Source organism: Monodon monoceros, unplaced genomic scaffold (assembly GCF_005190385.1).
Source record: "Monodon monoceros isolate NGI ecotype Baffin Bay Population unplaced genomic scaffold, NGI_Narwhal_1 Super_Scaffold_1, whole genome shotgun sequence".
Classification (NCBI taxonomy): domain Eukaryota; kingdom Metazoa; phylum Chordata; class Mammalia; order Artiodactyla; family Monodontidae; genus Monodon; species Monodon monoceros.
Genome location: NW_021703765.1, coordinates 52157760 through 52180790, shown reverse-complemented (window position 1 = coordinate 52180790; position 23031 = coordinate 52157760). Strand labels below are relative to the sequence as shown.

The window sequence follows — 23031 nt, the reverse complement described above, 5'->3', positions numbered from 1 at the left end:
CAGATGTCTCTATATTAGTTTGTTAGAGCTGTGATGACAAAGTCCCGCAGATTGAGTGGCTTAAACAACAGACATTTATTGTTTCACAGTCTGGAGGCTAGAAGTCTAAGATCGAGGTGTTGGCATGTTCCTTCCGAGGGCTGTGAGGGAAGATCGGTCCCAGGCTTCCCTCCTTGGTGTGTGGATGGCTGTTTTCACCCTATGCCTCCTCACATTGTTTTCCCTCTATGCACATCTCTGTGTCTAAATTTCCCATTTTTATTTATTTTACGTTTTAAAATTTTTATTTGTGGTTTAAAAAGTCAGAGCAAACTTCAGTGTTTTTTTTTAGTGTACAGTTCAGTAGTACTAATTACATTCACTTTGTTGTGCAACAGATCTCCAGACCTCGTTCCCCAGTGACCAACTCCCTGCTCCTCCCTCCCACAGCCCCCAACAACTTGCTCCTTTTAAGAATTTGACTACTTTAGACATCTCAAACAAGTGTAATCATGCACTCAAATTTCCCATTTTTATTTTATTTTATTTTTTTAACATCTTTATTAGAGTATAATTGCTTTACAATGGTGTGTTAGTTTCTGCTTTATAACAAAGTGAATCAGTTATACATATACATATATCCCCGTATATCCTCCCTCTTGCGTCTCCCTCCCACCCTCCTATTCCACCCCTCTAGGTGGTCACAAAGCACCAAGCTGATCTCCCTGTGCTATGTGGCTGCTTCCCACTAGCTATCTATTTTACGTTTGGTAGTGTATATATGTTCATGCCACTCTCTCACTTTGTCCCAGCTTACCCTTTCCCCTCCCCGTATCCTCAAGTTCATTCTCTAGAGGGTCTGCATCATTATTCTTGTCTTGCTCCTAGGTTCTTTTGACCTTTTTTTTGTTTTTAGATTCCATATATATGTGTTAGCATACGGTATTTGTTTTTCTATTTCTGACTTACTTCACTCTGTATGACATACTAGGTCCATCCACCTCACTACAAATAACTCAGTTTTGTTCCTTTTTATGGCTGAGTAATATTCCATTGTATATATGTGCCACATCTTCTTTTTCCATTCATCTGTTGATGGACACTTAGGTTGCTTCCATGTCCTGGCTATTGTAAATAGAGCTGCAATGAACATTTTGGTACATGACTCTTTTTGAATTATGGTTTTCTCAGGGTATATGCCCAGTAGTAGGATTGCTGGGCCGTATGGTAGTTTTATTTCTAGTTTTTTAAGGAACCTCCATACTGTTCTCCATAGTGGCTGTATAAATTTACATTCCCACCAACAGTGCAGGAGGGTTCCCTTTTCTCCACACCCTCTCCAGCATTTATTGTTTGTAGATTTTTTGATGATGGCCATTCTGACCAGTGTGAGATGATATCGCATTGTAGTTTTGATTTGCATTTCTCTAATGATTAATGATGTTGAGCATTCTTTCATGTGTTTGTTGGCAGTCTGTATATCTTCTTTGGAGAAATGTCTATTTAGGTCTTCTGCTCATTTTTGGATTGGGTTGTTTGTTTTTCTGATATTGAGCTGCATGAGTTGCTTGCATGTTTTGGAGATTAATCCTTTGTCAGTTGCTTCATTGGCAACTATTTTCTCCCATTCTGAGGGTTGTCTTTTCGTCTTGTTTATGATTTCCTTTGCTGTGCGAGAGCTTTGAAGTTCCATTAAGTCCCATTTGTTTATATTTCCATTTCTCTAGGAGGTGGGTCAAGAAGGATCTTGCTGTGATTTATATCATAGAGTGTCCTGCCTATGTTTTCCTCTAAGAGTTTGATGGTGTCTGGCCTTACATTTAGGTCTTTAATCCAATTTGAGTTTATTTTTCTGTACGGTGTTAGGGAGTGTTCTAATTTCATTCTTTTACATGGAGCTGTCCAGTTTTCCCAGCACCACTTATTGAAGAGGCTGTCTTTTCTCCACTATATATTCTTGCCTCCTTTATCAAAGATAAGGTGACCATATGTGTGTGGGTTTACCTCTGGGCTTTCTATCCTGTTCCATTGATCTATATTTCTGTTTTTGTGCCAGTACCATACTGTCTTGATGACTGTATCTTTGTAGTATAGTCTGAAGTCAGGGAGCCTGATTCCTCCAGCTCCGTTTTTCTTTCTCAAGATTGCTTTGGCTATTCAGGGTCTTTTGTGTTTCCATACAAATTGTGAAATTTTTTGTTCTAGTTCTGTGAAAAAATGCCAGTGGTAGTTTGACAGGGATTACATTGAACCTGTAGATTGCTTTGGGTAGTATAGTCATTTTCACAATGTTGATTCTTCCAATCCAAGAACATGGTATATATCTCTCCATCTATTTGTATCATCTTTAATTTCTTTCATCAGTGTCTTATAATTTTCTGCATACAGGTCTTTTGTCTGCTTAGGTAGGTTTATTCCTAGGTATTTTATTCTTTTTGTTGCAATGATAAATTGGAGTGTTTTCTTAATTTCACTTTCAGATTTTTCATCATTAGTGTTTAGGAATGCAAGAGATTTCTGTGCATTAATTTTTTACCCTGCTACTTTACCAAATTCATTGATTAGCTCTAGTAGTTTTCTGGTAGCATCTTTAGGGTTCTCTATGTATAGTATCATGTCATCTGCAAACAGTGAAAGCTTTACTTCTTCTTTTCCAATTTGGATTCCTTTTATTTGTTTTTCTTCTCTAATTGCTCTGGCTAAAACTTCCAAAACTACGTTGAATAATAGTGGTGAGAGTGGGCAACCTTGTCTTGTTCCTGATCTTAGTGGAAATGGTTTCAGTTTTTCACCATTGAGAACGATGTTGGCATTGGGTTTGTCATATATGGCCTTTATTATGTTGAGGAAAGTTCCCTCTACTCCTACTTTCTGGAGGGTTTTTATCATAAATGGGTGTTGAATTTTGTCAAAAGCTTTCTCTGCATCTATTGAGATGATCATATGGTTTTTCTCCTTCAATTTGTTAATATGGTATATCATGTTGATTGATTTGCATATATTGAAGAATCCTTGCATTCCTGGGATAAACCCCAATTGATCATAGTGTATGATCCTTTTAATGTCCTGTTGGATTCTGTTTGCTAGTATTTTGTTGAGGATTTTTGCGTCTATGTTCATCAGTGATATTGGCCTGTAGTTTTCTTTATTTGTGACATCTTTGTCTGGTTTTGGTATCAGAGTGATGGTGGCCTTGTAAAATGAGTTTGGGAGTGTTCCTCCCTCTGCTATATTTTGGAAGAGTTTGAGAAGGATAGGTGTTAACTCTTCTCTAAATGTTTGAAAGAATTCACCTGTGAAGCTATCTGGTCCTGTGCTTTTGTTTTTTGGAAGATTTTTAATCACAGTTTCAATTTCAGTGCTTGTGATTGGTCTGTTCATATTTTCTATTTCTTCCTGATTCAGTCTCGGAACATTGTGCATTTCTAAGAATTCGTCCATTTCCTCCAGGTTGTCTATTTTATTGGCATGTAGTTGACTGTAGTAATCTCTCATGATCCTTTGTATTTCCGCAGCATCAGTTGTTACTTCTCCGTTTTCATTTCTAATTCTATTGATTTGAGTCTTCTCCCTTTTTTTCTTGATAAGTCTGGCTAATGGTTTATCAATTTTGTTTATCTTCTCAAAGAACCAGCTTTCAGTTTTATTGATGTTTGCTATCGTTTCCTTCATTTCTTTTTCATTTATTTCTGATCTGATCTTTATGATTTCTTTCCTTCTGCTAACTTTCGGGGTTTTTTTTTCTTTCTTTAATTGCTTTAGGTATAAGGTTAGGTTGTTTACTTGAGATGTTTCTTGATTCTTAAGGTAGGATTGTATTGCTATAAACTCTCTTAGAATTCCTTTTGCTGCATCCCATAGGTTTTGGGTCATTGTGTTTTCATTGTCATTTGTTTCTAGTTATGTTTTGATTTCCGCTTTGATTTCTTCAGTGATCACTTCGTTATTAAGTAGTGTATTGTTTAGCCTCCATGTGTTTGTATTTTTTACAGATCTTTTTCTGTAATTGATATCTAGTCTCATAGTGTTGTGGTCGGAAAAGATACTTGATACACTTTCAATTTTCTTAAATTTACCAAGGCTTGATTTGTGACCCAAGATATGATCTATCCTGGAGAATGTTCCATGAGCACTTGAGAAGAATGTGTATTCTGTTGTTTTTGGATGGAATGTTCCATAAATATCAATTAAGTTCTTGTTTAATGTATCATTTAAAGCTTGTGTTTCCTTATTGATTTTCATTTTGGATGATCTGTCCATTGGTGAAAGTGGGTTGTTAAAGCCCCCTACTATGATTGTGTTACTGTTGATTTCCCCTCTTATGGCTGTTAGTATTTTCCTTATGTATTGAGGTGCTCCTATGCTGGGTGCATAAATATTTACAATTGTTATATCTTCTTCTTGGATTGATTCCTTGATCATTATGTAGTGTCCTTCATTGTCTCTTGTAGTAGTCTTTGTTTTAAAGTCTATTTTGTCTGATATGAGAATTGCTACTCCAGCTTTCTTTTGATTTCCATTTGCATGGAATATCTTTTTCCGTCCCCTCACTTTGAGTCTGTATGTGTCCCTAGGTCTGAAGTGGTTCTCTTGTAGACAGCATATATACGGGTCTTTTTTCTGTATCCATTCAGCCAGTCTATGTCTTTTGATTGGAGCATTTAATCCATTTACATTTATGGTAATTATCGATATGTGTGTTCCTACTACCATTTTCTTAATTGTTTTGGGTTTATTATTGTAGGTCTTTTCCTTCCCTTGTGTTTCCTGCCTAGAGTAGCATTTGTTGTAAAGCTGGTTTGGTGGTGCTGAATTCTCTTAGGTTTTCCTTGTCTGTAAAGCTTTTAATTTCTCTGTCGAATGTGAATGAGATCCTTGCTGGGTAGAGTAATCTTGGTTGTAGGTTTTTCCCCCTCATCACTTTAAATATGTCCTGCCACTGCCTTCTGGCTTGCCGAGTTTCTGCTGAGAGGTCAGCTGTTTACCTTATTGGGATTCCCTTATGTGTTATTTGTTGTTTTTCCCTTGCTGCTTTTACTATTTTTTTTTATTCAAGTTTTGATAGTTTGATTAATATGTGTCTTTGCATGTTTCTCCTTGGATTTATCCTGTATGGGACTCTCTGTGCTTCCTGGACTTGATTAACTATTTCCTTTCCCATATTAGGGAAGTGTTCAACTATAATGTCTTCAAATATTTTCTCAGTACCTTTCTTTTTCTCTTCTTTTTCTGGGACACCTATAATTCGAATGTTGGTGTGTTTAATATTATCCCAGAGGTCTCTGAGACTGTCCTCAATTCTTTTCATTCTTTTTTCTTTATTCTGCTCTGCAGTAGTTATTTCCACTATTTTGTGTTCCAGGTCACTTATCTGTTCTGCTGCCTCAGTTATTCTGCTATTGATTCCTTCTAGAGAATTTTTAATTTCATTTATTGTGTTGTTCATGATTGTTTATTTGCTCTTTAGTTCTTCTAGGTCCTTGCTAAATGTTTCTTGTATTTTCTCCATTCTGTTTCCACGATTTTGGATCATCTTTACTATCATTATTCTGAATTCTTTTTCAGGTAGATTGCCTATTTCCTCTTCATTTGTTAGGTCTGGTGGGTTTTTATCTTGCTCCTTCATCTGCTGTGTGTTTTTCTGTCTTCTCATTTTGCTTATCTTACTGTGTTTGGGGTCTCCGTTTCACAGGCTGCAGGTTCATAGTTTCTGTTGTTTTTGGTGTCTGTCCCCAGTGGCTAAAGTTGATTCAGTGGGTTGTGTAGTCTTCCTGGTGGAGGGGACTAGTGCCTGTGTTCTGGTGGATGAGGCTGGATCTTGTCTTTCTGGTGGGCAGGTCCACATCTGGTGGTGTGTTTTGGGGTGTCTGTGGACTTATTATGATTTTAGGCAGCCTCTCTTCTAATGGGTGGGGTTGTGTTCCTGTCTTGCTAGTTGTTTGGCGTAGGGTGTCCTGCACTGTAGCTTGCTGGTCGTTGAGTGGAGCTGGGTCTTGGCGTTGAGATGGAGGGCTCTGGGAGATTTTCACCAGTTAATATTACATGGAGCTGGGAGGTCTCTTGTGGACCAGTGTCCTGTACTTGGCTCTCCCACCACAGTGGCACAGCTCTGACGCCTGGCTGGAGCACCAAGAGCCTGTTCTCCACACGGCTCAGAAGAAAAGGAAGAAAAAAAAGAAAGAAGAAGATAAAATAAAGTTATTAAAATAAAAAATAATTATTAAGGAAAAAAGAGTTTTTTAAGTAAAAAAAAAAAAAGGAGAGATAGAATCCTAGGACAAATGGTAAAAGCAAAGCTATACAGACAAAATCACACACAGAAGCATACAGATACACACTCACAAAAAGAGAAAAAGGGAAAAAAAAAATATATCGTTGCTCCCAAAGTCCACCTCCTCAATTTGGGATGATTCGTTGTCTATTCAGGTATTCCACAGATGCAGGGTACATCAAGTTGATTGTGAAGATTTAATTTGCTGCTCCTGAGGCTGCTGGGAGAGATTTCCCTTTCTCTTCTTTGTTCGCACAGCTTCCGGGGTTCAGCTTTGGCTTTGGACCCCGCTCTGCGTGTAGGTCGCCTGAGGGCGTCTGTTTCTGCCCAGACAGGACGGGGTTAAAGGAGCAGCTGATTTGGGGGCTCTGGCTCACTCAGGCCATGGGGAGGGAGGGGTACGGATGCTGGGCGAGTCTGCGGCGGCAGAGGCCGGCGTGACGTTGCACCAGCCTGAGGTGCGCCGTGCGTTCTCCCGGGGAAGTTGTTCCTGGATCACAGGACCCTGGCAGTGGCGGGCTGCACAGGCTCCCCGGAAGGGAGGTGTGAAGAGTGACCTGTGCTCGCACACAGGCTTCTTGGTGGCTGCAGCAGCAGCCTTAGCATCTCATGGCTGTCTCTGGGGTCCGTGCTGACAGCTGCGGCTCGCGCCTATCTCTGGAGCTCATTTAAGCGGCGCTCTGAATCCCCTCTCCTTGTGCACCAGGAAACAGAGGCAAGAAAAATTCTCTTGTCTCTGCTGCAGGTCCAGACTTTTCCCCAGACTCCCTCCTGGCCAGCGGTGGCGCACTAGCCCCCTTTAGGCTGTGTTCACGCCGCCAGTCCTCTCCCTGCGCTCTGACGGAAGCCCGAGCCTCAACTCCCAGCCCCGCCCACCCCGGCGGGTGAGCAGACAAGCCTCTCGGGTTGGTGAGTGCTGGTCGGCACCAGTCTTGTGTGCGGGAATCTCTCCGTTTTGCACTCTGCACCCCTGTTGCTGCGCTCTCCTCCGTGTCTCCGAAGCTTACCCCCTCCGCCACCCGCAGTCTCCTCCCGCGAAGGGGCTTCTAGTGTGTGAAACCTTTCCACCTTCTCACTCCCTCTCACTGTTTTTTCTTTTGCCCTACCCAGGTACGTGGGGGAGTTTCTTGCCTTTTGGGAGGTCTGAGGTCTTCTGCCAGTGTTCAGTAGGTGTTTTGTAGGAGTTGTTTCACATGTAGATGTATTTCTGATTTGTGGGGAGGAAGGTGATCTCCGCGTCTTACTCTTCCGCCATCTTGAAGTTCCTCCCAAATTTCCCATTTTTAAAAGGACATCAGGTGTGCTGGATTATGGCCCACCCTTATGGCCACATTTTAACTTATCTCTGTAAAGAACCTATTTCCAAATACAATCACAACATATAAATTTGGGGGGGGGCACAATTTAACTTGTAAGTCTCCAAAAGGGACTATTCCTTGCACTTCTAGAATAGCTTATTGCTTTTCTGAAGATTCGGTTTGTTCCTTGTTCTAAAGTGGGCACAAGTACGGGAATTCTAGGGATGGAAAAGGGTGAGAATACTGAAGTTGATGTTTTGGGAATTCTCAGACATAGACAAGCATGAGACTGCTTGCAAACTGTGAAGTACTTGATGTTCCATGTGAATTACCATGCTTAAGATTCAACTTAAGATTGATATGAGAGTCCACAAGTAATTTGACCTCCGGGGTAGCTTTTCATTAGCTTTATCTCTGGCTCTGATCTTTCAGTAACAGACAATAAAAGGGTTGAAAGAGGCAGAGACTCTGTACGTGGCAGAACCCTGGGACTTGCTGTGAGGGACGTGGTTAATGGAAAGGAGACAAAACCCTGTTGTACCCTTATTCTGGCCACAAGAGTGTACCCTATTCTGCTTACAAAAATCTAGCTGTGGAGAAAAATGGGGAAATAATTCCTTTAACAATAATTAGAACCAGAAAGGAAATAGCAGAGAGGGTATAAGTAGAGATATTTCTGTTTACAAATCTCAGTGAAATCGTAGTATAATTGTGAGGAAAAAAAGGCGAGAGAGTAGTTCTTGTATAGCTAAGGGAAGGAAATATTGAAAGGAGCATTTCTGGAAGTGAGTGCGCTGTAGGGTGTGGGATAGCCAGCTGCAGAAAGTTGCCCCATCCTGACATTACTGTAGGGCCTGGCTTAGCTCCAGCGCCATGTGCTCGTCCCATTCAGTTCTTTGCACCCAGCTGCACATTCACCCCAGTGCTCTGGGCTCCCTTGCTCTCTGATTCCCTGGCTCTAAATGTGGGCTGTCTGTTTGTGATTCCCGATTTTACCACCCATGCAGTCCTTACTCCAACTGCTGTGCGAGTCTTTGCTGAGCAGGCTCCCTTGCTCTTAGAGATGCTGTCAGCATTGGAGAAGAGAAAATCCCTCTGCTAGTTCAGTAGTGCCATGGAACCCCAACCACAGGTTCTTGCTTCTCCTTTTCTGGCTGAAGGAATGAATTTGTAGCTAGACTTATCAACCCCTCTTCTGCTCCCTAACTGCTTGAGGAGAATGAAATCAGAAAGCTGCTTATGAAAACTTCCTAGAGATGTAAAAATATGTATATTTTATAGTTTTAAGGACTATGCAGCTTAGGTGTATTTGCTCTGGGGATGAAAAGCAAATTCAGTGTGAAGTGGGGTGACTCACTAGTTGTTTTTATCCTTGAGTGCTTCAGCCTGCCATGCCTTCTGGCTGGGATTTGACATATAAATTAAATTAGAAAATATTTCTTTGGGTTGTCAGAGGTTGGAAAGAGGAATGCTGAGACTGGAGGATCACAAAGACAGGATCTGAAGTGGGCAGTATGCTAAGAGGATGCTAAGGGAAAAGAGAAATGAGAAGGGTCTTTGGTGTTATACATAAGCACTGGATTTGCTTCTTGCAGAGAGCGTAATTGTGGTTTCTCTGATTTGTAGAGACTGGTTTGCAGAGGCAGGGACTGGAGCCTCCTGGGAGGCATTCTTTTTTCCCTTGACTTCCAAACCCTTGTCCTTCTCCTTGCCTGAAACCTCAATTACTCTGCCTCTCCTTGCTCTCTACTCCCTCCTTCCTGTCCCATGTCATTTTTGTAGTTGTCTCAACACTCCCACGGTTGCCAGACTACTTGTCTTTCTTTCTTTCTTTCTTTAGAAGGCCCCAGTACAAAGAGTATAAAGTTTTTTTGGAGAGGGAAGGAGGAAAGGCAGGCTCTTAATGAAAAATAAGGACAACAGGCCTTGAAATTCTAGTGGAATTCATTGAACTTCTAGACATAATATTAGTGGAATGGTGTTTCTGTTTTGATTCTCAAACTAGTGTTAAATGTCAGGTCAGGACCCAAGCTTTCAGTATAATTCTTAACAGTTTCTCATCTCAAAATAAAGGAATAACATTGACTTCTCACGGTGGATGACAACAGTAACTCCTCTGGAGGAGGCTTTTCTTGGCACTTTGGTTATAAAAGGCTCTTATATGATTATAGCATATGGTGATAGAAGCTAACAATTTCTGCCTCTTCCTTCCTTCCTTCCTTCCTTTCTTTCTCTATCAAGAGTCAATCATGTGGTCTTATCTCCCTTGCTAGTTGACTTGGAGGTGGGCAGATGACCCAGTCCTGGCCAGTGGAACCCAAAGGTCAATCTGCTCTGGAGCTTCTGGGAAAGGTTTCTTTAACTCAAAAAGAAAACAACAACAAACAAGCAAAAATAGATACTCAGTATGGAATGCCCCTCTTCTTCACTGCATGTTGTCTCTCACCTGTGATGCTTAGAGTTGCAGCCTCCTGGGACCATGAAGGGAGGCAATACTGATACATCAGAGTGGAAGAGTGAAAGAACTTAGGTTCTAGCAATCATCCTACCAGTGGGTTTTTTGTTATGTTTGTTGTTTGTTTTGTCATGCCTCTTATTGGTTAAGCTATTTTTCAGTACAGCTTATTCTGAGAAGTTGGTTTATCGTTTACTAATATAATTCTTTCAAATATATCCTGGACAAATATGACGTAAGTCTATAGACATAGAATGAAATATGAGCAGCTAAAAGAAGAAATACAGGGAGGGAGTTAAGAACATAGGCTCTGCAACCAGTTGCCTCAGTGTGCCCCTCTCTTCTATCTCGTAGTACCTTAGGCTGAAGCTGGGGAAATTATTTAGCCTTTCTGTCTCTCAGTTGCCTGGTATGTAAAATGGGGATAATAATGGTACTTGCCTAGGGCTAAATGATTAATGGAGGCAAAGCACTGAGCACAATGGCTGGCACAGATTACATACCCGATAAATATTAGCTATTGTATTTGAAATATCAGCAAGAGTTCCAGAGAAGGTTTAAAAATTGTCAGATTTTGGTGAAAAAAAAGTTTCTCAGAGATAAAAAATGTTATGACTGTTCATGATTTTCACTGCTAAATTACAAAAATAAAAAAAAGATCTGGTAATAAAGATGCATAGAATGTAGAATATTTTCAAAAACGAATATATAGAATGTTTTGTTTTTACAGAAAATTTTAAGGTGATGTAAAAAAATCAGAGACATAATAGCACTACGCTGCCCTAATTTGAATATTATACAGCAAAGAGTGGATTGTGATTTAACAGCTAATCTGAGAGTGGTAGGAAATAGAAGAAAGGTTTAGGGACAGATTACCCAACATCTGTGTTTACCCCAACGGTAATGCTTCCTTCAAGTAGCAATGGATGGTTGGGATTTAACTATCGACTAATATAAATTTGGGCTTTATCTGTGAATCCTAATTACTCATATCAAATCATTAGGGATAGTTGGGAGTTAGTTGCATTGCAGGATGGAATAACATGATGACTGGTTTAAGATTGTTTTCAACTGAAACAAAGTGTCACATCCATCCCCAAGCTGAATACTTATTACCTCTTCAAACACACCATGGCATATTTACTCCCGATACATGTTTGTGTTGACCTTCTGATATGGAAGTGTTCAGTTGTAAAGTGTTTTGCTGGAAATAAATAGTGTGAGAGATCAGTTGACTTAAGAATGTGAAACTGACTTTCAGCTGTAGCTGCTTATCAGAAGACCTTGGTAGTATCCTAGCATTCCCTGTGGAATTCTGTAATAGTTTAAGTGTCATGCAAAACATTTTGCCATTTATCATTATAATGTAATAGAGAGGCACCTTATGGGGATGAGGCTAGAAAAGGCTTTTTTATGATTACATCATGTGGTGATAAATGCTGACAATTTGCGCTTATTATGAGAACAGTTTTCTGAAGAGAATTCTTGATAAATTTTGCAATTGCTCTTCCCTAGATGTATATAGATATAACATATTATATCATAAATATAGATAACAAAGTTAAAAATAGGCAAGAGGAATTTAGAATTTGTCTGGATAGAACAGATAAGAATTTGTGCATGCTTGCTCCGGTTTCGTTTTGATTAAAGGATGACTGGGAAGAATGGGAAAAAAGAACAATTCTAAGAAAATATTTACTGGAATTAATAATCCATGCCTTTGTAATCCAAGACTTCTGGAATAAATTATTGAAGGGCACATAAGCAGAGGTCAGAAAGAATATTCCTTAGATATTTGAGTTGGAACAATACGTGGACTGAGAATTATTCGATATCCAGAGATCAGTATATCTGTATTCTTAAAGCTCAGATCACAAGATAAGTAAGAGGCCTTGTACTGCCCCTGGAGTTTATTTTGGAGCTGCTGAGCTGAGGACATGTGTACTTCAGAAATGAAGGTGTCTTTCTGCCTCCAGTAACTTTAGGGCTAATGTTACCAGGCTACGAAGAGCTCAAAGGCTCTGCTAGTACCCACCTGTTACCATATATCTGGAGGATGGTAAAGTGTCCCTGTATTTTACTTGACTGGCTAATAAGTCAATGTCAGTCAACCAAAATTTAATGAATGTTTACTATAGACTTAGCACTGTGAAAGATACTATGAGATATCAGGAAAGCATAATCCATGGCTCCTACTCACTAAACACTATAATCAGGATTTATAACCAGGTCTACCTGACTCTAACTCCTATATATTTTACTATGCTATACCATTGGCTAGGCATTTCTCTTACATTATTTTATTTAATATTTACAGTAAGCTTGTAAAGAAATTATTATTATTTATAATTTATGCAAGGAACCTCAGCCATTACAGCAGAAGGAACCCAGTTAGGGATATAAGAAATGGAAAAGCATTTTTCAAAATCAAAGGAACTAAGCCGATTATACTCTATATACAGGCTCTTGCTTATGCAGCTGCGAAAGCATTATCATTCTCATTTTATATGAGGAAACAGAGGTCCAGAAGAGGTAAATAAACTTCCTAAGTTTTTACTGTTGGAGCAGTATATGCAGAGCTCATATATAAATCCAAGCCTGTTGAGTTTTCCCTATCTCATGCTGCTTTCCTTGAGACTGGGGATTTCAGCCTGGCCATGGCAGACAGGATTTTTATGGACAGAGAGGAAGAGTATGTGTAGGAATGATAACCACCCATCTCTTAAGGATTAGAGAGATGCCCATGTGACTCTAAACAAGGCCAACCCTCCTTGGAGGACTTTGCTTATAATAGGTACTTAATACCCACTAGTTGAAAGAGTGAACATCTGAAAATTTTTATCCAGGTTCTTAAACATGCCCCTAAGGGACTTCTTCATGAACCAAAACATTTGCCTTCAAAGGGTGTTCAACACACTATATTAGCCCAGTTTTCTTTTGACAGGTGCTTGGTGATCACTAATTTTAAAACTACGGGAGGTGAAGAAGACAATCTGAATTGGAACCCACCCTAGAACATTCAATGCATATGGGAATAGGTGCCCTTATCCCATCTGCTTCTGGAAGATGTAGAAGCCACAGGCCAACAGTAAGCATTTTCATATTACCATTTATCAGGGCTCAGTAGTGTTCACCAGATGGGCTTTTATGAGCCAGTAGAGTTGCTTCTCTTTCTACAGTAGCTTACCTACATCCTTTCTTTTAATTGTAATTCGACTCTGAAGTACCAGAAAATGAACTGCTTGGTGTAATCATTAATTTGAAAAGTTTAAATATCACCCATTTTGTGCAAGTTGTATTTCAAGATGTAAAAAAAGTTCATTTAAAGGGTCAAAAAAAGTAGCGACAGCAGTCTTTTCCAAGAAACATCAGGGTTTCCATCGTTAATTAGTTAATATAGTACTTGTAAAGTGCTTAGAAGATGAAAAGCACCGTGTAATTAAGTGTCGCCTTTCTTATCAGTACCAATAGACTTTAATCACGTTATAAGGTCATAGCCTATCTATTTTGCTCCACTGGAGAGTTTTTTTCTTTTTCCTTTCTTATATTGTAGGTATTTCTTTAGAAGAAAATAAGGAAAGAAATTATTCTCCCTGGGTTTCTATTAATGTTTTCTGCCCTTAAACCAATAGAGACTTCTGTGGTTTTTGTGGGTTTGGTAATCCAGTCATGGGTTCATAATGCCTGGGGTGTGGGGCTGGGGGACTGGAGGGGGTCTGGAGTGGCAATGAAATGTAAAACCTCTCTAATCCTGACCTCCATCCTCTTCTGAGTATTCTACTCTACTTCTTGCAGCCTATTGGACAGCTGTCCTCAGATGTTTACTGACCCCCTAAAAACAAAACATGATTTGAACCAAGCTTTCCACTCAGACTGTTGCCCCTAACTTTATTCTGTTATAAGCACTGCCATCTTTCTTTACTCTCAGAATTGTAAATTTGTAGTTACCATTTATCACTCCTCTCTTCAGTCTTAGTTGTCTAGCCAGTTATTAAGTCCCAAGGCTTATTGGATTTGTTTCCTCTTTACGAAGACCCCAGTGACAGCTTTGGTTTAGGTCTTCTGGCCACTTGTCACTTTTCTGCTTCCCGTTGTTTATAATATAAGCACATTCTTAGATTTTGAAAGGGTCCTTGAGCATGCCAGATGAAAATTTTTTTTTCCTTTAAGCAAGGAATTTTATTTAAACTATGAAAAATAGCCTCATACACTGTGAATAGCATTTGTTATTATTACCTTGTGAGGTTAATACCTTAAAATTCTACCATAAGCAGAGGTCCTGCCTAGGAAAGTCCTAACAGTTTGTTGGGAGAGATAACTAAGTAGATTTTTTTTTCCCATTAGTGAATTATTTATTTTGCAATTAATCAAGGTTGTAATATTCTTTAAACTTTTATGTTGAAGACATAATTTAAACAAATTATTTGCTTATAATCCCAACACCCAACTATGTAGGGAGAAACAAAGCAATGAATTCATAATCACACAGAGTTACTTATGTAGGGGAGGAAGAATTCTCCTCTACCCTCTTGGGTGTCCGGCTGGGCCTAAGAATTACACTGACATAAGACAGATGAACAGGAGCAAAGCATACATATTTTATGGAAATTTTACATGTAAATGGGAGGCTTCACAAGAGAATGAAGACCTGAAGAAGTGACCAGAGCAGGAAGCTTTTATATCTTTTAGACAAAGGAATGAAAAATTTGTGAAGAATTCACAAGACAAAGGGGTTGGGACTATGGGTAGTAAATAGTGAAGAAGTAACTAGAAAGATGAGGGTTAGCTTAACAGGTTTGTTTATATAGCCTCCTTGGCCCTAAATTCCCAGTGGTGATAAGGATGTCTTCTACCCTCCTGGTAGAGGGAGAATGCCTTTTCACATGTAGCCGTAATCCCCATGGTTGTTTCAGCCTTTGGTCTGTATTTACTTAAATAATTTCAAAGCTTCCCACTATCATCATTTTATCATAGCCTCTCTGTTTTGTAGTTCTTTGTTTTGATTCACCTTGTCTTTGATCGGAATTACTATTCAGTAGTTTTTTTTAAGAAGGATTGCATTCATGTGCTTTCATTTAAGTAATGTTTTATTTGTTCTTTTTCTCCTGAGCTCATTAAATATACTTTTAAATCTCCTTTTGAACAAAAAACCAGAATGTTTCACAAATTTGTCATCCTTTCTCAAGGCCCATGCTCATACAACCTCAATCTTTAAAATTATAGGACATGTACTGCAGCCTATAGGCTGTATGATATTACTATCATTTAACTCATCAGCAATAGCCATGCTTTGAGTAGTGCTGTTGTAAAGCTATGGGGCAAAGCCTGGACATTTTCCCTTTTATAAATTTTACATTTTATTTTATTTTTAAAAATTAATTAAATTTTGGCTGCATCGGGTCTTCGTTGTTGCACACGGGCTTTCTCTACTTGTGGCAAGCGGGGGCTACTCTTCGTTGTGATATGAGGGCTTCTCATTGTGGTGCCTTCTTTTGTTGTGGAGCAAAGGCTCTAGGCGCACAGGATTCAGTAGTTGTGGCAAGTGGGCTCAGTAGTTGTGGCTCACGGGCTCTAGAGCGCAGGCTCAGTAGTTGTGGCAATGGGCTTAGTTGCTCTGTGGCATGTGGGATCTTCCCAGACCAGGGCTTGAACTCGTGTCCCCTGCATTGGCAGGCAGATTCTTAAGCACTGCGCCACCAGGGAAGTCCCTTACATTTTAAAAGTTTTTTTTTTCTTAACATCTTTACCAGAGTATAATTGCTTTACAGTGGTGTTAGTTTTTGCTTTATAACATAGTGAATCAGCTATACATGTACATATATCCCCATATCTCCACCCTTTTGCGTCTCCCTCCCAGCTTCCATATCCCACCCCTCTAGGTGGTCACAAAGCACAGAGCTGATCTCCCAGTGCTATGTGGCTGCTTCCCATTAGCTATCTGTTTTACACTTGGCAGTATATATAAGTCCATGTCACTCTCTCACTTCGTCCCAGGTTACACTTCCCCCTCCTCATGTCCTCAAGTGCAATTTCTACGTCTGCGTCTTTATTCCTATCCTGCCCCTAGGTTCTTCATAACCATTTTTTTTTTTTTAGATTCTATATATATGTGTTAGCATATGGTATTTGTTTTTCTCTTTCTGACTTACTTAACTCTGTATGACAGACTCTAGGTCCATCCACCTCACTGCAAATAACTCAATTTTGTTTCTTTTTATGGTTGAGTAATATTCCATTGTATATATATGCCACATCTTCTTTATCCATTCATGTGTCGATGGACACTTAGGTTGCTTCCATGTCCTGCCTATTGTAAATGGAGCTGCAATGAACATTGTGGTGCATGACTCTTTTTGAATTATGTTTTTCTCAAGGTATATGCCTAGTAGTGGGATTGGTGGGTCGTATGGTAGTTCTATTTTTAGTTTATTAAGGAACCTCCATACTGTTCTCCATAGTGGCTGTATAAATTTACATGCTCAACAACAGTGCAAGAGGGTTCCCTTTTCTCCACACCCTCTCCAGCATTTATTGTTTGTAGATTTTTTGATGATGGCCATTCTGACCAGTGTGAGGTGATACCTCATTGTAGTTTTGATTTGCATTTCTCTAATGATTAATGATGTTGAGCATTCTTTCATGTGTTTGTTGGCAATCTGTATATCTTCTTTGGAGAAATGTCTGTTTAGGTCTTCTGCCCATTTTTGGATTGTTTGTTTGTTTTTTTGATATTGAGCTGCATGAGCTGCTTGTAAATTTTGGAGATTAATCCTTTGTCAGTTACTTCATTTGCAAATATTTTCTCCCATTCTGAGGGTTGTCTTTTCATCTTCTTTATGGTTTCCTTTGCTGTGCAAAAGTTTTTAAGCTTCATTAGGTCCCATTTGTTTATTTTTGTTTTTATTTCCATTTCTCTAGGAGGTGGGTCAAAAAGGATCTTGCTGTGATTTATGTCATAGAGTGTTCTGCCTATGTTTTCCTCTAAGAGCTTTATAATGTCTGGCCTTACATTTAGGTCTTTAATCCAATTTGAGTTTATTTTCGTGTATGGTGTTAGGGAGTGTTCTAATATCATTCTTTTACAAGGAGCTGTCCAGTTTTCCCAGCACCATTTATTGAAGAGGCTGTCTTTTCTCCACTGTATATTCTTGCCTCCTTTATCAAAGATAAGTTGACCATATGTGTGTGGGTTTATCTCTGGGCTTTCTATCCTGTTCCATTGATCTATATTTCTGTTTTTGTGCCAGTACCATACTGTCTTGATGACTGTAGCTTTGTAATATAGTCGTGAAGTCAGGGATCCTGATTCCTCCAGCTTCATTTTTCTTTCTCAAGATTGCTTTGGCTATTCGGGGTTTTTTGTGTTTCCATACAAATTGTGAAATTTTTTGTCCTAGCGCTGTGAAAAATGCCATAGGTAGTTTGATAGGGATTGCATTGAATCTGTAGATTGCTTTGGGTAGTATAGTCATTTTCACAATGTTGATTCTTCCTATCCAATGACATGGTATATCTCTCCAACTGTTTGTATCATCTTTAATGTCTGTCATCAGTGTCTTATAGTTTCCTGCATACAGGTCTTTTGTCTCCTTAGGTAGGTTTATTCCTAGGTATATTATTCTTTTTGTTGCCGTGGTAAATGGGAGTGTTTCCTCAATTTCTCTTTCAGATTTTTCATCATTAGTGTAGAGGAATGCAAGAGATTTCTGGGCATTAATTTTGTATCCTGCTACTTTACCAAATTCATTGATTAGCTCTAGTAGTTTTCTGGTAGCATCTTTAGCTTTCTCTGTGTATAGTATCATGTCATCTGCAAACAGTGACAGCTTTATTCTTCTTTTCTGATTTGGATTCCTTTTATTTGTTTTTTTTCTCTGATTGCTGTGGCTAACACTTCCCAAAGTATGTTGAATAGTAGTGGTGAGAGTGGACAACCTTGTCTTGTTCCTGATCTTAGTGGAAATGGTTTCAGTTTTTCACCATTGAGAACGCTGATGGTTCTTGGTTTGTCATATATGGCCTTTATTATGTTGAGGTAAGTTCCCTCTACTCCTACTTTCTGCAGGGTTTTTATCATAAATGGGTGCTGAATTTTGTTGAAAGCTTTTTTTGCATCTATTGAGATGATCATATGGTTTTTCTCCTTCAATTTGTTAATATGGTGTATCACATTGGTTGATTTGCATATATTGAAGAATCCTTGCATTCCTGGGATAAACCCCATTTGATTATGGTGTATGATCCTTTTAATGTGCTGTTGGATTCTGTTTGCTAGTATTTTGTTGAGGATTTTTGCATCTATGTTCATCAGTGATATTGGCCTGTAGTTTTCTTTATTTGCGACATCCTTGTCTGGTTTTGGTATCAGGGTGATGGTGGCCTCATAGAATGAGTTTGGGAATGTTCCTCCCTCTGCTATATTTTGGAAAAGTTTGAGAAGTATAATAGGTGTGTTAACTCTTCTCTAATGTTTGATAGAATTCACCTGTGAAGCCACCTGGTTCCAAGCTTTTGTTTGTTGGAAGATTTTTAACCACAGCCTCAGTTTCAGTGCTTGTGATTGGTCTGTTTATATTTTCTATTTCTTCCTAGTTTTGTCTCGGAAGGTTGTGCTTTTCTAAAAATTAGTCCATTTCTTCCATGGTTGTCCATTTTATTGTCATATAGTTGCTTGTAGTAATCTCTAATGATCCTTTGTATTTCTGCAGTGTCAGTTGTTACTTTTCCTTTTTAATTTCTAATTCTGTTGATTTGAGTCTTCTCCCTTTTTTTCTTGATGAGTCTGGCTAATGGTTTATCCATTTTGTTTATCTTTTCTAAGAACCAGCTTTTAGTTTTATTGATCTTTGCTATTGTTTCATTCATTTTTTTCATTTATTTCTGATCTGATCTTTATTATTTCTTTTCTTCTGCTAACTTTGGGATCTTTTTGTTCTTCTTTCTCTAATTGCTTTAGGTGTATGTTTAGATTGTTTATTTTAGAGTTTTCTTGTTTCTTTAGGTAGGATTGTATTGCTATAAACCTACCTTTCAGAACTGCTTTTGTTGCATCCCATAGGTTTTGGGTAATCGTGTTTTCATTGTGATTTTTTTCTAGGTATTTTTTGATTTCCTCTTTGATTTCTTCAGTGATCTCTTGGTTATTTAGTAGTGTATTGTTTGGCCTCCATGTGTTTTTGTCTTCTATAGTTTTTTTTTTTCCTGTAATTTATATCTAGTCTCATAGCATTGTCTTTGGAAATGATACTGGATACAAGTTCAATTTTCTTAAATTTACTAAGGCTTGATTTGTGACCCAAGATAGGATCTGTCCTGGAGAATGTTCCATGAGCACTTGAGAAGAAAGTGTATTTTGTTGTTTTTGGATGGAATGTCCTATAAATATCAATTAAGTCCATCTTGTTTAATGTATCATTTAATGGTACATTAATGTATCATTTAATGTATCATTTAAAGCTGTGTTTCCTTATTGATTTTCATTTTGGATGATCTGTCCATTGGTGAAAGTGGTGTATTAAAGTCCCCTTTTATGATTGTGTTACTGTCTATGTCCCCTTTTATGGCTGTTAGCATTTGCCTTATGTATTGAGGTGCTCCTATGTTGGGTGCATATATATTTACAATTGTTATATCGTCTTCTTGGATTGATCCCTTGATCATTATGCAGTGTCTTTGTCTCTTTTGATAGTCTTTATTTTAAAGTCTATTTTGTCTGATATGAGACTTTCTACTCCAGCTTTCTTTTGAATTCCATGTGCATGGAATACCTTTTTCCATCCCTTCACTTTGAGTCTGTATGTGTCCCTAGGTCTGAAGTGGGTCTCTTGTAGATACCATATATACAGGTCTTGTTTTTGTATCCATTCAGCCAGTCTATATCTTTTGGTTGGAGCATTTAATCCATTTACATTTAAGGTAATTATCGATATGTATGTTCCTATTACCATTTTCTTATTTGTTTTGGGTTTGTTATTTTAGGTCTTTTCCTTCTCTTGTTTTTCCTGCCTAGAGAATTTCCTTTAGCATTTGTTGTAAAGCTGGTTTGGTGGTGCTGAATTCTCTTAGCTTTTGCTTGTCTGTAAAGGTTTTAATTTCTCCGTTGAATCTGAATGAGATCCTTGCTGGGTAGAGTAGTCTTGGTTGTAGGTTTTTCCTTTCATCACTTTAAATATGTCCTGCCACTCCCTTCTGGCTTGCAGAGTGTCTGCTGAAAGATCAGCTGTTAACGTTATGGGGATTCCCTTGTATGTTACTTGTTGCTTTTCACTTGCTGCTTTTAATATTTTTTCTTTGTGTTTAACTTTTGATAGTTTGATTAATATGTGTGTTGGTGTGTTTCTCCTTGTATTTATCTTGTATGGGACTCTCTGTGCTTCCTGGACTTGATTAACTATTTCCTTTCCCATATTAGGGAAGTTTTCAACTCTAATCTCTTCAGATATTTTCTCAATCCCTTTCTTTTTCTCTTCTCCTTCTGGGGCGCCTATAATTCGAATGTTGGTGTATTTAATGTTGTCCCAGATGTCTCTGAGACTGTCCACAATGCTTTTCATACTTTTTTGTTTATTCTGTTCTTGCAGTAGTTATTCCACTATTTTATCTTCCAGGTCACTTGTCCGTTCTTCTGCCTCAGTTATTCTGCTATTGATTCCTTCTAGAGAATTTTTAATTTCATTTATTGTGTTGTTCATTATTGTTTGTTTGCTCCTTACTTCTTCTAGGTCCTTGTTAAATATTTCTTGCATTTTCTCTATCCTATTTCCAAGATTTTGGATCATCTTTACTATCATTATTCTGAATTCTTTTTCAGGTAGACTGCCTATTTCTTCTTCATTTGTTAGGTCTGGTGGGTTTTTATCTTGCTCCTTCTTCTGCTGTGTGTTTTTCTGTCTTCTCATTTTGCTTATTTTACTGTGTTTGGGGTCTCCTTTTTGCAGGCTGCAGGTTCGTAGTTCCCGTTGTTTTTGGTGTCTGTCCCCAGTGGCTAAAGTTGATTCAGTGGGTTGTGTAGTCTTCCTGGTGGAGGGGACTAGTGCCTGTGTTCTGGTGGATGAGGCTGGATCTTGTCTTTCTGGTGGGCAGGTCCACATCTGGTGGTGTGTTTTGGGGTGTCTGTGGACTTATTATGATTTTAGGCAGCCTCTCTTCTAATGGGTGGGGTTGTGTTCCTGTCTTGTTAGTTGTTTGGCATAGGGTGTCCAGCACTGTAGCTTGTGGGTCATTGAGTGGAGCTGGGTCTTAGCGTTGAGATGGTGATCTCTGAGAGAACTTCCACCGTTTGATGTTACGTGGGGCCAGGAGGTCTCTTGTGGACCAATGTCCTGAACTCAGCTCTTCTACCTCAGAGGCACAGGCCTGACACCCGGCTGGAGCGCCAAGACCCTGTCAGCCACACGGCTCAGAACAAAAGGGAGAAAAAAAGAAAGAAAGAAAGAAAAAAAAATTAAAATAAAAAATAATTTTTAAAAACAAAAAATTAGTAATAAAAAAAGGAAAAAAGAAAGAATGAAAGAAAGAAGAGAGCAACCAAACCAAAAAATAAATCCACCAATGATAACAAGTGCTAAAAAGTATACTTAAAAAAACAAAAAGAACTGACAGACAGAACCCTAGGACAAATGGTAAAAGTGTCAATTTGTGACAAAATCACACAAAGAAGCATACAGATACAGACTCACAAAAAGAGAAAAAGGGAAAAAAATATATATCATTGCTCCCAAAGTCTACCACCTAAATTTTGGGATGATTCGTTGTCTCTTCAGGTATTCCACAGATGCAGGGTACATCACGTTGATTGTGGAGATTTAATCCTCTGCTCCTGAGTCTGCTGGGAGAGATTTCCCTTTCTGTTCTTTGTTCGCACAGCTCCTGGGGTTCAGGTTTGGATTTTGCCCCTCTTCTCCCTGTAGGTCACCTGAGAGCCACTGTTCCCTGCTGAGACAGGACGGGCAGCTGATTCGGGGGCTCTGGCTCCCTCAGGCCACGGGGAGGGAGGGGTACGGAATGTGGGGTGGGTCTGTAGCGGCAGAGGCCGGCATGATGTTGCAACAGCCTGAGGTGCGGCTTATGTTCTCCTGGGCTAGTTGTCCCTGGATCACGGGACCCTGGCAGTGGCGGGCTGCACAGGCTCCTGGGAGGGGAGGTGTGGATAGTGACCTGTGCTTGCATGCAGGCTTTTTGTTGGCTGCAGCAGCAGCCTTAGCGTTTCATGCCCGTCTCTGGTGTCCATGCTGATAGCCGCAGCTCGGGCCCGTCTCTGGAGCTCATTTAGGCAGTGCTCTGAATCCCCTCTCCTTGGGCACCCCGAAACAATGGTTTCTTGCCTCTTAGGCAGGTCCAGAGTTTTCCCTGGACTCCCTCCTGGCTAGCTGTGGCACACTAGCCCTCTTCAGTCTGTATTCACGCAGCCAACCCCAGTCCTCTCACTGGGGTCTGACTTCCAAAGCCCGAGCCTCAGCTCACAGCCCCCACCTGCCCCAGCGGCTGAGCAAACAAGCCTCTCGGGCTGGTGAGTGCCGGTCGGCAGCGATCCTCTGTGCGGGAATCTCTCCGCTTTGCCCTCTGCACCCCTGTTGCTGCACTCTTCTCTGTGACTCCGAAGCTTCCCCACCCCCCGACACCCCCTGTCTCTGCCAGTGAAGGGGCTTCCTAGTGTGTGGAAACTTTACCTCCTTAACATTCCCTCCCAGTAGTGCGGGTCCCTTCCCTATTCTTTTGTCTCTGTTTTTTCTTTTTTCTTTTGCCCTACCCAGGTACGTGGGGAGTTTCTTGCCTTTTGGGAGGTCTGAGGTCTTCTGCCAGCGTTTGGTAGGTGTTCTGTAGGAGTTGTTCCACATGTAGGTGTATTTCTGATGTATTTGTGGGGAGGAAGGTGATCTCCACGTCTTACTCCTCTTCCATCTTGAAGGTCTCCCCCATTTTAAAAGTTTCTATTGTGCTTTATCATATGCACATATAACAGACACTTAAGTGTTGGAATTTCCTTAGAGATCCTCTAGTCAACCTTGAACTCCATGAATTTTTTGTCT

The 23031-nt window shown here is 39.6% G+C and overlaps 1 protein-coding gene across 8 annotated transcripts in view; it reads left to right on the top strand.

Moving 5' to 3' along the window:
• METTL4 (methyltransferase like 4) overlaps window positions 1–23031 on the top strand; it is a 526668-nt gene that overhangs the window by 112396 nt on the left and 391241 nt on the right. For all 8 annotated transcript variants that reach the window (XR_003793143.1, XR_003793141.1, XR_003793139.1 and 5 more), the window contains exon 9: window positions 12948–13091. The gene's annotated coding sequence lies outside the window, so the exon portion shown is untranslated. The remainder of the gene's footprint in view (window positions 1–12947; window positions 13092–23031) is intronic.